Source organism: Geotrypetes seraphini, chromosome 3 (genome assembly GCF_902459505.1).
Source record: "Geotrypetes seraphini chromosome 3, aGeoSer1.1, whole genome shotgun sequence".
NCBI classification, from domain to species: Eukaryota; Metazoa; Chordata; class Amphibia; order Gymnophiona; family Dermophiidae; genus Geotrypetes; species Geotrypetes seraphini.
Genome location: NC_047086.1, coordinates 31,278,764 through 31,294,516, shown reverse-complemented (window position 1 = coordinate 31,294,516; position 15,753 = coordinate 31,278,764). Strand labels below are relative to the sequence as shown.

At 43.5% G+C, this 15,753-nt stretch overlaps 1 long non-coding RNA gene across 1 annotated transcript in view; it reads right to left on the bottom strand.

The window, feature by feature from the left end:
• Positions 1 to 15,753, bottom strand: part of LOC117357766 — a 61,059-nt gene that overhangs the window by 30,960 nt on the left and 14,346 nt on the right. Inside the window, exon 2 of the long non-coding RNA XR_004538855.1 lies at positions 13,317 to 13,482. This is a non-coding gene — a long non-coding RNA (uncharacterized LOC117357766). The remainder of the gene's footprint in view (positions 1 to 13,316; positions 13,483 to 15,753) is intronic.

The following is a 15,753-nucleotide window of genomic DNA, read 5'->3' as shown; positions in this document are numbered from 1 at the left end:
GATAGAAACCTTCACAATCCTGAAGGGCATAGAGAAGGTAGACAGGGACAGATTCTTCAGACTGTGGGGAACCACAAGTACTAGGGGTCACTCAGAGAAACTGAAAGGGGACAGGTTTAGAACAAATGCTAGGAAGTTCTTTTTTACCCAGAGGTTGGTGGACACATGGAACGCGCTTCCAGAGATTGTGATAGGCCAGAGCACATTACAGGGGTTCAAGAAAGGTTTGGATAGGTTCCTAAAGGATAAGGGGATTGAGGGGTACAGATAGAAGTAGAGGTAGGTTATAGAAATGGTCAGGAACCACTTCACAGGTCATAGACCTGATGGACCGCCGCGGGAGCGGACCGCTGGGCGCGATGGACCTTTGGTCTGACCCAGTGGAGGCAAAGTCTTATGTTCTTATGTACTCATACATTGCCTGTTGGATAGTTCATCCACACACAGTGGAGCACTTGGCCTTTAGTTGTGTGGCAGCCCAAGGTCAGAAACATGGACACTCCATTGCAAGATTGTACCATCGAAGAACAACATGCTTTCAATAGGTAGAGGGAGTGAAACCTATGGAAATTCGCCATCATATATTGACTCAGTATGGTCATAGCACCATGAATCAACAAAAGGTTTATGAGTGGTGGAAAAAGGTTTAAAGAGGGAAGAACTCATAACCAATGAAGGTCGTTCTGGTTGCTCATCAACATCACCCACACAAGAGCAAATTAATAGGGTGGAAGCTTGATTAGAGAAGACCAACAGATAACAGTTTCTCAATTGGTTGCAAATTTGGATATCAGCTATAGATCTGCATTTGCCATAATGCATGATGATTTGGGATATAGGAAAGTCTGTACATGTTGGTTTCCCAAACAGCTTACTGATCTGCACAAGCAACAGCGTGTGGCGGTAATGACCCAGTTCCTGAGAGAGTATGAAGAAGATATGAGTATTCTGGAGAGAACTGTCATCGACAACAAGACATGGGTGCATCACTGCGAGCAAAAGACAAAGCATGATGAAGTAAAGGAAGTGGTGCTCGCCTAGCATCAGGAGCAGTCGAAAAATGTCTTCTCTGCAGGAATGGAGAAACTAGTCGAACGATGCAACAAATGTGTTGTCTTGCATAATGACTATGTAGAAAAGTGATATGTTCAATAGCTCACAGTTACATAGGAGCATAAGAATTGCCGCTGCTGGGTCAGACCAGTGGTCCATCGTGCACAGAAGTCTGCTCACGCGGCTGCCCCCAGGTCAAAGACCAGTGCACTAAATGAGTCCAGCCTCATCTGTGTACGTTCCAGTTTAGCAGGAACTTGTCCAACTTTGTCTTGAATCCCTGGAGGGTGTTTTCCCCTATAACAGACTCCGGAAGAGCGTTCCAGTATTCTACTACTCTCTGAGTGAAGAAGAACTTTCTTACGTTCATACGGAATCTATCCCCTTTCAACTTTAGAGAGTGCCCTCTCGTTCTCCCTACCTTGGAGAGGGTGAAGAATCTGTCTTTATCTGCTAAGTCTATTCCCTTCAGTATTTTGAATGTTTCAATCAGTCTCCTCTTTTCAAAGGAGAAGAGGCCCAGTTTCTCTAATCTTTTGCTGTACGGCACCTTCTCCAGCCCCTTAACCATTTTAGTCGGTCTTATCTGGACCCTTTCGAGTAGTACCATGTCCTTCTTCATGTATGGCAACCAGTGCTGGACGCAGTACTCCAGGTGAGGGCGCACCATGGCTCGGTACAGCGACATGCTAACCTTCTCCGATCTGTTCGTGATACCCTTCTTTATCATTCCTAGCATTCTGTTTGCCCTTTTCGCCGCCATTGCTCATTACACGGAGAGCATCATCAGAATTCCCAAGTCTCTTTCCTGGAAGGTCTCAACAAGTACCTCCCTGGACATCCTGTATTCATGCATGAGATTTTTGTTACCGACATGCATCACTTTACACTTATCCACGTTGAACCTCATTTGACATGTTGATGCCCATCTCTCAAGCTTGATTATGACACGTTGCAGATCTTCACAATCCCCCTGTGTCTTCACTACTCTGAATAACTTTGTATCGTCCGCAAATTTAATCACCTCACTCATCGTACTAATGTCCAGATCGTTTATAAAGATGTTGAAGAGCAAGGGTCCAAGCACCGAGCATCCAAGCACCGAGCCCTGCGGCACCCCACTGGTGACGTTCTTCCAGTCCGACTATTGTCCATTTAATCCCACTCTCTGTTTCCTATGCTTCAGCCAGTTTTTAATCCACTTGAGTATATCACCCTCGATTCCATGGCTCACAATTTTTTGAAGTAATCGTTCATGCGGAACCTTGGTGAACGCCTTCTGAAAACCCAGATATACAATGTCGACCGGGTCTCCTTTGTCTATCTGCCCGTTTACTCCCTCTAAGAAGTGCAGCAAGTTCATCAAGCAAGATCTTCCTTGCTGAAGCCGTGCTGGCTGGTCCTCATTAGACCATGTCCGTCAAGATGATCAATAATGTGGTCCTTTATCAGCGCCTCTACCATCTTTTCTGGTACCGAGGTCGGAATCACCGGTCTGTAGTTTCCTGGATCTCCCTTCAAACCTCTTTTGAAGATCAGTGTAACATTCGCCACCTTCCAGTCTTCCGGAATCTTTCCCGATTTGATTTTGCCTTTACTTTTTGATTTACCTTCGTATTATAGGACACATTTATCCACTCCTACACTAGATGAGATCATCTTCAAGCACCAGTTTGACATAATGTACAATTTTCCTAAAATCAGTCCCTTATTTTCTAACCTCTGTTACTCTATCTCTTCTATCTAAATACTCTTTCTTTGCTTACACCCTATGCTGTCTATTAAAATGTTTTATCGCTCATTGTGTTGACATTGTAATGTAATATACTATGCCATACTTTGTATTGTAATCCAAATGTTTGTTTGTTTTTTACTGCTGAAATTGTCTGTTTCTTATATCTGACTTTTTCTTGCTATCAATTACCTTGAGTGAACTTCTTCAAAAAGGCGGTAAATAAATCTTAATTAATAAATAAATATAGATTCTGGGGGTACATATGTAGTTACAGAATAGGGCATAGGTTTGTATCTGGCATTTATACCCATATGTATATCCACATATGGTGGTATTCTACTCATTTACATGTGTCATCAGCATAAATGTTAGTGCTTATTTTATAAAATTACCTCCTAACACCCCCCCACCCCCTTCTTTTACTAAGACATGGTAGAGGTTTCTTCCATGGCCCAGAGTGCTAAATGCTCCTACACTGCTCCAATGCTCATAGAATTCCTATGAGCATCGGAGCATTTAGGCCCTGATTCTCTAAAAGTGCATCCCGATTTTAGGCAGCTGTAGACGTCCTACAGCTGTCTAATCAGCCAATCGGGATGCACGTTTTTAAAAAAAAAATGCTCCCCAGGCAGGCCTGAAGGCGCCTCTGGGAGCCTAGGGAGACCCGCAAGATGCCTAAGCTCGTCTAAGGGCCTTAGGCGGGCCTTAGGCCGAACCTAGGCGGCCCTACGCGTCTCCCTAGTAGATGAGAAGCTTAAAAATGTAGGCCAGCAAAATGCTGGTCTACATTGTAAGTAGACGCGGCCGCTATACTTATCGCGGCAAGGGATCTCTCTGCCGCTATAAGTATAGCGGGCCATGGCTTGCTCGACGTGCAAGACCCATCTGTAAGAACAGGTTTGGTGGAGTGGGGGTTGTTAGCGCCGGGGGGGGTGCGTCTTCGGGCAGGAGGGATTGGGCACCCTCCTGCCAGCGACCGATATTGTTGGAAGGGGGCGATCGGTAGTGTCGGGGGGGGCGGTCAGTAGTGTCGGGGAGGGGGGTGCGTCTTCGGGCAGGAGGGATCCCTTGCCGCGATAAGTGTAGCTGGCCGTGTCTAATCTAACCCGATTCTCTAACCCGTGTCTGTAACATGGACGCCGGTTACAGAATCGGGGTTTAGTTTAGGTCGATTCTGAATAGGACGCCTCTCCCGGGCATCCTATACAGAATCAGGGCCTAGGTGTCTTGCGGGCCTTGCCTTCAATATAGGCGGCCTGCCTGGGGAGCATTTTTTTTTTTAAAACGTGCATCCCGATTGGCTGATTAGACAGCTGTAGGACGCATACAGCTGCCTAAAATCGGGACGCACTTTTAGAGAATCAGGGCCTTAGTGCTCTAGGCTGCAGTAGAAGCCTCTACTGTGGCTTAGTAAAACAGGGCCTAAGTGACAGTTTTATAAAATCAGTGTGGGCTAAATTTAGTGCACAAATTTTGGGCACTTAAAAAAAACGGGTGCTGAGCATTATTCTATAATCAGCACTCCAAGTTGAGTGACATTTATAGAATAATGCGCAGTTCCAGGAACTGCGTCAAACTTTGGTTTAAATCCTCGTACCTAACTTAGGTGTGGATCCCCTGAATTCTATAAATCTTTGGGTTTTGGCCAAGTACTAGTGACCTGGATTGGCCTCCGTGAGAATGGGCTACTGAGCTTGATGGACCATTAGTCTGGCCCAGTAAGGCACAGGTGTCAAAGTCGGTCCTCGAGGGCCGCAATCCAGTCGGGTTTTCAGGATTTCCCCAATGAATATGTGTTGAAAGCAGTGCATGCAAATAGATCTCATGCATATTCATTGGGGAAATCCTGAAAAACCGACTGGATTGCGACCCTCGAGGAGGGACTTTGACACCCCTGCAGTAAGGCTATTCTTATGTTCTTATTCTTTTGTCTGTTCAATCTCCTGGCCTAACTGTGTTTTATGAAGGCTTTGCTCCCATACTGCTCACACGTTACCAAACAGGGGTTTTACCCTAGTCCAAAGGACACACCAAGCCAAGTTGGTTATCAAGATATCCTCAATGAGCACGCATGCGATAGATCTGTATTGAATGGAGCCAGTAAATGCAAATTTATCTCAGCCATATACTTGGTGATTTGCCTGAAAACCTACTGGCTGGATGTGTCCAGAGAATTGACTTGAGAACCCTGGTCTGTCAAATAGACTTGAAATAGGCTTCTACTTGGCCATCACACGTAGATGACCTGATAGACCTGTAATAGTACCTACTATAGGTTTCTAACCACAACCTTCTGTTTGAATCTCCAATCCTGACAACAACAGTATCCATTCTGATTTATAAATGCATTTATTGTTTTAGTAACGGTGCTGAGCAGTTAAAACCGAGCCCTTCTATGTCCTATTAAATAACAGTGCATTAAGAGATGTTTTGAAGTGAAACGTGGCTAATAAATCTGTCTGTTCTGGAAACTGCAAAATACTAATGACTGTTTCATTTATAGAGTAATGACCATCCATTAGAAAAAAAAAAAGAGAGAGGAGATATTGTTTTGGGGTTTATTATTTTTATACAGATTCTGAATGCATACGAGAGAGAAAGAGGAAGTTCAGAAATAAGAGAGATGGTACAGAAATATTCAACTTTCTGAAAGATACTATTAATGCTCAAGAAACATCTTAGTTTCAGGGGCAGGGTTACCAGACGTCCAGCACTTTGTCTGGGTGTTGAAAAGCCTCCACCTCGGGACCGCATCGGAAGGGCATCTGCACATGCGCAGATGCTAGGTGGTGACATCACGGCCATGTGCGCAAGCTTGTGATGTCATCGTGTCACACCTGTCTGAGTGTAGACGCCCTCCCGACACAGCTCCGAGCACGAGAAAAGGTTGAGGGGGTGCGGCTGGGGGGGGGGCGAGGCTGGGGGCGGAACGGGGCATGACGGGCAGAACAGGGCAGAGCTGAGTGGAACTGGGTGGGCCTGAGACAGGGCTATGGGTACGGATTTTACAATAGTAAAATCTGCTAACCCTATTCAGGCATAAAATGGTTCTAGAAGAGAGCATAATATGAGATCGCAAGGTGGAAGACTATGGAAAATGTTAGGAAATATTTTTTTTTTAATGAAAAGGCGGTAGGAATGTAGCGGTTCATAGTCATTCGCGTGTGAGACTTCAGCGCGCTGACATTGTAGCGCAGACAATTTATCGCAAGACCCCAGCGCGCCGCCTAAAAAGTGACTTTTAAAGAGCTCCGACGCGGGGTGTGAGTGGGGAACCCCCCCAGTTTACTTCATACTCTTTGCGCTGCCGTTGCGGGGATTGGAACCCTCCATTATAGAGTAAACTTAATTTTTTCCCGATTTTTTAGGAAAAAGTTAAGTTTTCTCTATAATGGGAGGGTTGCACACATCCCCCCCCCAACAGCAGCGCAAAGAGTATGAAGTAAAGTGGAGGGTCCCCCCCACACCCTCCGTCAGAGCTCTTTAAAAGTAACTTTTTCGGCAGCACACTGGGGTCTTGCGCCGAATTGTCAGCACTACAATGTCGGCGCGCTTTTGTCCCGTCACCGAATGTAGCATACCCTCCCAAGGGTGGATTTTGAAGACTAAACCCGTGACATAGGAAAAACATAGGGGTCCTTTTTGCTAAGGGGCGCTAACCAATTTAGCACGTGCTAAAGATTAGTGAGCATTAAAATGCTAAGGCGCCCATTATTGTCTATGGGTGCCTTAGCGTTTTAGCGTGCGCTAAATTGATTAGCGTCCACTAAATCAGTTAGCATGTGTTAAATTAGTTAGCGCGCCTTAGTATAAGGACTCCATAGCGCATCCATAGACTATAATGAACATATTAGCGTTTAGCACGCACTAAAATGGCTAGCACGCCTTAGGGCTCCTTTTACTAAGTTGCGCTAGTGTTTTTAGCGCACGCACAAAATTAACGCGTGCTAGCCAAAAAATTATCACCTGCTTAAAAGGAAGCGGTAGCACACCTTTGTAAAAGGAACCCTGAGTAAAAGGACCCCCATATTAGCCCAAGTGTGTTCCTAGTGAACTGATCCAACAAAGCTTATAAAACTGCCAAATAAATATCACCTAATCTCACAATTTCAATTCAAATATAAAAGTTTTTAAAGTTATTTAATTGTGCTCATAGATCAACTCTGCGAGGAAACGACCGTGAAGTTACAAGAACTAGTGGTCATCTTTGAAATGCTAATCATTGCACAAATGTATTTTTCAAAAAGTATGCACCTCTGTGAGATAAGTTCATATATGTGTGTTTATGGTACACTGTAATAATTTATTTATTCAATTTTTTTTTTTTACTGCTATTCCAGGGGAGCTCACAACGGTTTACATGAATTTATTCAAGTACTTAAGTATTTTTTCCTGTCTGTCCCGGCAGGCTCACAATTTATCTAATGTACCTGGGGCAATGGGGAAATTAAATGACTTGCCCAGGGTCACAAGGAGCAGCAGGGGTTTGAACCCACAACCTGAGGGTGCTGAGGCTGCAGCTTTAACCACTGCACCATTCTAGAAATCAAAATGTAGTAAAAGTGAGCCAAGTATAGGACAATGAAGCCATTGTGACATCACTGATGAGGTTGGCTCTTATTGGTGGAATGAGGTCTTATGATGTCACAATACCAGCTTTGGTTATCAGAGGCTAAAACTTGTCACCCTATGTTCTCCCAGGGGAGCTCAGAACAGTTTACCTGAATTTATTCAGGTACTCAGACATTTTTCCCTGTCTGTCCCGGTGGGCTCACAATCGATCTAATGCACCAAACCTTTTCAATAAATCAATACAGGCATTTAATTTGTTTTGCTATCTTGGAATAACTATAGACTCAGCTCTTTGATTCTCCACATAAAAATCCACTGTGATAAAATTAGGCTTTTTTGCACTTTGTAAATTCAGGGCCATCCATAACCTTATTACAAAAGAATCATTACTTAAACTTTATGCTTTTATAAACTCCGAATTGGACTACTGCAATGTAATCTAGGCTTACCGATATTTCAGTTAAAATGCCTTCAAACATTACAAAATACTGCAGTTAGAATTGTAAGAGGAGTCCTAAGTGATTTGCTCAGAATCGCAAGGAACTGTATTAGGAACTATGAAATAAATAAAAATACAATTCCATTACTTGTATGATGAATTGCGATAAAATTTTTTTTTAGTTGAGCGAATAATCATGAATTAAAATTTTTATCGAAATGCAGCTCTATTTTTAATCTAATCTAAACCTTAGGTTTGTATACCGCATCATCTCTACATTCGTAAAGCTCGACACGGTTAACAAGAGTTAGGGTAGAAAGGAACTCCAGTGGGGGCAAAAGAGGGAAAAAGAATTAGAGGACTAAAATGATCAGAGAGGGAGGAGGAGTTACATTTTTGAGAATAACCAGGTTTTCAGATGTTTATGGAAGAGTTGGAGAGAGCTCTGAATCCTGAGAGGGGAGGTAAGGTTGTTCCAGAGCTCAGTGATTCTGAAAGGGAGGGAGGAGCCGAGTTTTCCTACAAGGGAAACGCCTTTTAGCGAGGGAAAGGAAAGTTTCATTTTTTGGGTGGATTTTTGGTGGAATTAGGGTTGGAGGAGTTCCAAGCGAGAGGGATTAGGGGAGGGAGGATGCCGTGTAGGATCTTGAAAGTGAGGCAGGCACATTTAAAGTGGACTCTGGAGATTATCGGCAGCCAGTGGAGCTTGGACAGAAGCGGTGAGACATGGTCGAATTTGCTTTTTGCGAAGATAAGCTTGGCAGCGGTATTCTGAATCCGCTGGAGTCTTTGAAGGTTTTTCTTTGTTAGGCTTAGGTAGATAGAGTTGCAGTAATCCAGTCTGGAAATGATGGTGGATTGTACTAGGACGGCAAAGTGTTTTTGATGGAAGCAGGATCTCACTTTCCGTAGCATGTGGAGGCTGAAGAAACATTTTTTTACTAGGGTGTTGAGGTGATCGTTGAAGGAAAGTGTAGAGTCAATGATGACTCCCAGAACTTTACTTGAATATTCCAGATGTAAAGTAGGGCCCGAGGACAGTGAGATGGAGGTGGGCAGTTGGTCCAGTTTTGGGCCGAGCCAGATAAGTTTTGTTTTAGATTTGTTCAGTTTCATCTGCACAATGTGAGCCCAGGATTGAAGGTTCGATATGCATGAGGTTATGTTCGCCGAGAGGTTTGTGAGGGTTCGGTCGGTCTCGAGGAGGACAAAGATGTCATCTGCGTAAGTGTAGAGTGTTTCGAGGGGGGAGAGTTGGAGGAGTTTAAGGGAGGACATATAAATGTTGAAAAGGATAGGAGAGAGAGGTGAGCCTTGCGAGACTCCACAGATCGGGTTCCAGGGGGAGGAGGAGGTGCCCTTCATGTTGACTATGTAGGAGCGGGAGCATAAGAACTTCGAGAACTAGTCAAGGACTGTGGAGTTGATGCCTATTTCGGTGAGTTGGTAAATTAGAATATCATGATGTACAACATCAAAAGCTGCAGAGAGGTCGAATTGGAGAAGGACGGAGAATTTGTTGCAAGAATGGAGATATTGAACTTTTGAGATTAAGGAGGTCAGAAGGGATTCGATGCTGAAATTGGGACGGAAGCCGTATTGGTAGGGTTGAAGAATGGTGAATTTCTCAAGGTAGGAGGAGAGTTGAGTGGATATGATGGACTCTAGCATCTTGGTAAGAAGGGGAATGTTAGCTATTGGACGGTAGCTGGATGGTAGAGCGGGGTCTAGCTCAGGTTTTTTCAGTGATATGGCCCATTTCTGGGGAGAAGAGACCCAAATGGAGGGCGGAGTTTGTGAGAATGGTAAGAGATGAGATGACCTGGGGGGGAGTGTTCTCGTTAAGGTAGGAGGGGAAAGGATCCAAGGTGCAGTTACAGGATTTCAGTTTGAGGCAGAGATTATGTGCTCTTCACTGTACTTTCACTTTTACTTAAGTACTTTGCCCAACACTCACCCCCTCTTTTACAAAAGGTGTGCTAAGCCTTTTAGCGCGTGATAAATATTAGCATGCGCTAAACGCTAATGTGTGCATGTTATCCTATGGGTACGTTAGCGGTTAGCGCACACGTTGATGTAGTATGCGCTAAATCTGCACTAAAACACTTAGCGCATCTTTGTATAAGAGGGCCCCAGTATACTGTGCTTTATAAAACTCAGATTTCGATGTCTGTGCACTATGGATGTTTAAATGCCAGTTTTCAGATAAGCAAAATATGAATGGAGCTTCTAAAATAAGAGAGCAAAACCAGACTGTGGCTAAGATCTTCTGAAAATGATTTATTCACAATAAAATCATAAAAACTCATTTGCATATATAATAGTCCAACCCGACCCCACACGATCTGTGTTTCAGCAAACACGCCTTCCTCAGGGGTCCAGCTGATGTAGAAACACAAATCATAAAAATAAAAAGGACTAAAAGCAAAGAACTTGTCTTTGTGCAGATAGCCGAAAGTAACGGAAGACAAGTTCTTTGCTTTTAGACCTTTTTATTGTTATGTTTTGTGTTTTTACATCAACTGGACCCCTGAGGAAGGCGTGTTTGCCGAAACACGGACCGTGTAGGGTCCGGTTGGACTATCATTACAAGTGCTCCCTCCTACCAATCCTTCGGGAAATCAAATAAAACTTATCTCTTTGATAAATTTCTCTGACTCCATCCCACCTTGTTATATCACTGAATTACCAGCTGTATCTTTGACATATTTCCGGATACACCTATCCTCTCTAGGCGTACTAATGTAATCGAAGTTTGTTACCAATGTACTTGACAATATTTTCTGTAACATCAATGTATATGTACAGTCTCTTCCTCTGTAAACTGCTCTGAACTGCTTGTGGTATTGCGGTACACAAATAAAGTTATTATTATTATTATATATCCAAATACATTTTTATGATTTTATAGTGAAAAAATCATTTTCCGAACATCTGTTTCCAGCCGCTTGTGTTTGTTGGCATCTGTATTTCTTGTATGTCCTTTGTTGCTCTGGATGACCTCAATAAACATGATTTCAAAACACAAAAAAAAGAACATCTTATCCACAGGCTGGTTTTGCTCTCCGTTGGATCGATGGTACTGTGGGTTGTTGTGCTTCTAAAATAAGAGCCATTGAGTGTTAACGAGTTGATCAAGGGATCAGAAAACACCAAAATTAATGCCTTCAGAAATAAGTCCCGGTAGTATTGACCTGACTAGTGATTGGATATATTTTTCTTCTTTGAAGAAGCGCATGACAACTAGGGGGTCCTTTTACTAAGGCGCGCTAACCGATTTAGCGCACGCTAAAGATTAGCAAGCGATAAATGGTAACGCGCCCATAGAATATAATGGGCACATTAGCATTTAGCGCGCGCTAAATCAGTTATGGCGCCTTAGTAAAAGGACCCATAAGTGAGCTGCCATTAACTTAACCCTGACCTCGCCCCATAGACCAGAATATAATCAAAGGATAACCCTTTCTCTGCTCCCTTTTGGGAGAAAGGTTAAAAGTTATGAAGACCTTAATGATTGCTCCTGACAGTGTGCCCCAAAGACCTATCACAGCTTAACATAGACAAAGAAAGTCGAAGCATTCTTCACCTTCACTGGGGTGGCTATCGCCATAGGCGTGCAGCCTCTCTTCCTCAACTTTCTTCCTCTACCTTCTACCACTCTCTGAACTTATCAGCTCCTGTTCGACAAGGATTTCCTCTCCAGACTACGGGAGTTCACATATGCCTCCAGAAGAGTGCTAGGGAGAGAAAGACTGAGGGGAAAGGAGAAGGCAGGAATGGGATTCCCCTGCCCAGGCCAATTTTGTTTCACAATCCACCCCTAAAAAATAGCCCTACTTAAACAACCATATACCTATCTAGCCATCTTATTCAAAATGGGGCTTCACAGATCACAAAGGAAAGACTACAACAGTTAGGGGCTCTTCAGCTTGGAAAAGAGATGGCTGAGGGGAGATATGATTGAAGTCTACAAAATCCTGAGTTGAGTAGAACGGGTATAAGTGGGTCGATTTTTCACTCCGTCAAAAATTACAAAGACTAGGGGACACTCAATGAAGTTACAGGGAAATACTTTTAAAACCAATAGGAGGAAATTTTTTTTCACTCAGAGAATAGTTAAGCCAGAGGATGTGGTAAGAGTAGATAACGTAGCTGATTTTAAGAAAGGTTTGGACAAGTTCCTGGAGGAAAAGTTCATAGTCTGTTATTGAGAAAGACATAGGGGAAGCCACTGCTTGCCCTATATAGGTAGTATTGAGTATTGCTACTCCTTGGGTTTTGGCCAGGTACTAGTGACCTGGATTGGCTACTGGGCTTGATGGATCATTGGTCTGACCCAGTAAGGCTATTGTTGTGTTCTTATGTTCTCCAAAGAAGTTTGCAGAGTCTACTTGGTTTCTGATTCTACCTTTGCTTCCCAGAGGCTCATGATCTCTTGCGATTATGCCATGATTTCGTGAGACATTTATGATGTCAATATTCAACTGCCTGTGTCCAGATAATCAGAAAACTGTCTGAGTAACTTAATCCAGTTTGTAACAAAGGCTGATGATCACTGTTCCTTCTCAGTTGAGTGGGAGTCCTTCAACAGCATTGCTGCCAGTAGGGGGCGGTACTTTAATATTGTGTTTTCAATCACTAGGGACAGGCATGTTCCTAGGAGTCCTGCAGAACTTGCCTGTCCCTCACTACTGAAGGTGTGATAATGAAATAGCACCATCCACTGACAGGACTGTAGGTGAAGGACTGCCGCTCAGCTTAGGGCAGGGGTAGGGAACTCCGGTCCTCAAGAGCTGTATTCCAGTCGGGTTTTCAGGATTTCCCCAATGAATATGCATGAGATCTATTTGCATGCACTGCTTTCAATGTATATTCATTGGGGAAATCCTGAAAACCCGACTGGAATACGGCTCTCGAGGACCGGAGTTCCCTACCCCTGGCTTAGGGGAAACAATGTTGATGATGCCTTATAGACTGACCAGTTTATTCAGGTATGAGATTTTGAGGACAACGCTTCCATTCTTCTCATGAGACCTCAAATTTCCATTTACTCCAGCTTTTAGAGCCCTGTACAGTTCAAACAGCTGATCAGCTACGGAAAAGGAAGAGTAGAGATGCCAGCACCCCCTTCCCCCCCCCCCATGAGAAATGGTTGCCTCGTTTGCTTCAATATCACCGCAGCCCTGACAACAATCTGTTTTGTCCTTTATGTCTTCAAAGATGCTACTTTACCGTATGTGAAAAAGGCAGAATATGAAAAGGGTCTTCAGATACTCATATTCAATTACGTATAAAACTAGATAAATGATTTAAAAAAAAAAAATGCCCAGTTCATTCTACATAGTCATTGTAGATAGAATTCTTTAGTCAACTAACCCACGCTTTTTTTTTTGTTTTTTCTCTCCGAATTCAGTTAAGTTATTTTGGGCTTGACTGAATGCCTCATTGCTTCTCCCCATGAAACATTATTATCACTCTCGCATTTCACTGCTGCTGAGTTAAGTGAAAGTACATTACCTAAGTTGGTGAAGCTCATACTCTTAGCCTCTTACAAGCTGTGCTGCTTAAGTCTCTTCCCGCAATTTCTGGCGGTTTTATCAGGTTAACAGCTTCCTGTGCAAATTGTACTGCACTGAAGAGCTTCTACTCGTACTTAATTCAGTTTTATAATGGTGTTAAAAGTCTGCAAGGTAAACACATAGAAGTTATGCAGTGTAATTGCCGTACTAATGTTCCAGATCAACATTGTTAATACTCTTCTCTCTCTACAGTCAGTGGGGGTGGGGGATTACCCTTTTCAGTACAAAATTTAACAAGTATGGCATCCTAAGCATTGTCATTCTGGATTACACTTCTCCCTCTGTATTCGCGGTTTCAGCATTCGCGGTTTCAATTATTTGCGGGCTTGCGGGCTTCTCCTTCCACCCCCAATTACGTCAGCTTGCATAGAGAAATCGCCGATTTCAAGCGTTTGCAGAGAAAATTGCTGATTTCACAGCACTTTCTTCACCATGTTTTGCCTCTCCAACAGGAACAGGCCAGGTCTCCCACCCTGTTATTCATGGTTTCACCGTGTTCGCAATGGTTTTTAATAGAAAACAGCGAATAACATATGAAAAAGTTATTTGCGGTTTTTCTGTATTCGCGGTTCTGTTAGTCCCCTATGACAGCAAATATGGAGGAAGAAGTGTATATAGTGTACAAAAGATCTCAGCATATCTAGTAATGTAAATAAATAGTTCATTACTAGCTGATGCCCCGGCGTTGCACGGGTATTTAATTATAGCAATAACACTGTAAATGGATTTAAATAAAGATACTTTATAGTGGTGAATGAAATAATGTTGTTTCAGCTTTATAAAAAGTAAAATATTCAAAGTATAATGTGAAATATTTGACAAAATGAATACAATTCAACTAACACAAAAATTGATTATAAACAACATTTTTAGTTTCACCTCCAGGAGCAAGAACATATACATTCTTGGGTGAACCCACCCTTCCCACGAGTGCAGGTGGGCCGCGAGACCCCCAGAACATATCACCCCAGGTAGTGAGGGATCTGCATACCAAGTTTCGTTCAAATCGGTCAAGCCGTTTTAGATTTACTGTGAGAATGGCAGCTGTTTACATTTTTTCCATTGACATGAATGGGTGAAATCTGATGTTCTGTTTGTAGCTCCGCCCACGTGTGCAGGTGGGCCGTGAGACCCCCAGAACATATCACCCCAGGTAGTGAGGGATCTGCATACCAATTTGCGTTCAAATCGGTCCCACAGCTTTTTACATTTTTTCCATTGACGTGAATGGGTGAAATCTGATTTTCTGTTTGTAGCTCCGCCCACATGTGCAGGTGGGCCGCGAGACCCCCAGAACATATCACCCCGGTAGTGAGGGATCTGCATACCAATTTTCGTTCAAATCGGTCCCACAGCTTTTTACATTTTTTCCATTGACGTGAATGGGTGAAATCTGATTTACTGTTTGTAGCTCCGCCCACGTGTGCAGGTGGGCCGCGAGACCCCCAGAACATATCACCCCAGGTAGTGAGGGATCTGCATACCAAGTTTCGTTCAAATCGGTCCCACAGCTTTGTACATTTTTTCCAATGACTTGAATGGGTGAAATCTGATTTTCTGTTTGTAGCTCCGCCCACGTGTGCAGGTGGGCCGCGAGACCCCCAGAACATATCACCCCCGGTAGTGAGGGATCTGCATACCAATTTTCGTTCAAATCGGTCCCACAGCTTTTTACATTTTTTCCATTGACGTGAATGGGTGAAATCTGATTTACTGTTTGTAGCTCCGCCCACGTGTGCAGGTGGGCCGCGAGACCCCCAGAACATATCACCCCAGGTAGTGAGGGATCTGCATACCAAGTTTCGTTCAAATCGGTCCCACAGCTTTGTACATTTTTTCCAATGACTTGAATGGGTGAAATCTGATTTTCTGTTTGTAGCTCCGCCCACGTGTGCAGGTGGGCCGCGAGACCCCCAGAACATATCACCCCCGGTAGTGAGGGATCTGCATACCAATTTTCGTTCAAATCGGTCCCACAGCTTTTTACATTTTTTCCATTGACGTGAATGGGTGAAATCTGATTTACTGTTTGTAGCTCCGCCCACGTGTGCAGGTGGGCCGCGAGACCCCCAGAACATATCACCCCAGGTAGTGAGGGATCTGCATACCAAGTTTTGTTCAAATCGGTCAAGCCGTTTTTGCGTGATCGCGGCACATACACACATACACACACACATACACACCTCCGATTTTATATATATAGATTGTTGTTATAATTATGCTATTCCTACCTCTCCGCAATGTTGCATCTTGTTTTTGGATTTACTCTAAACCTCAGCTACATTTTTCCCTTTTTTTTCTGCTCTTCAAAACACAATTGAAGCATCTTCCGCAGAGAGGGAGGAAGGACTAGGATGGAAAAGAAAAGGGTAAAA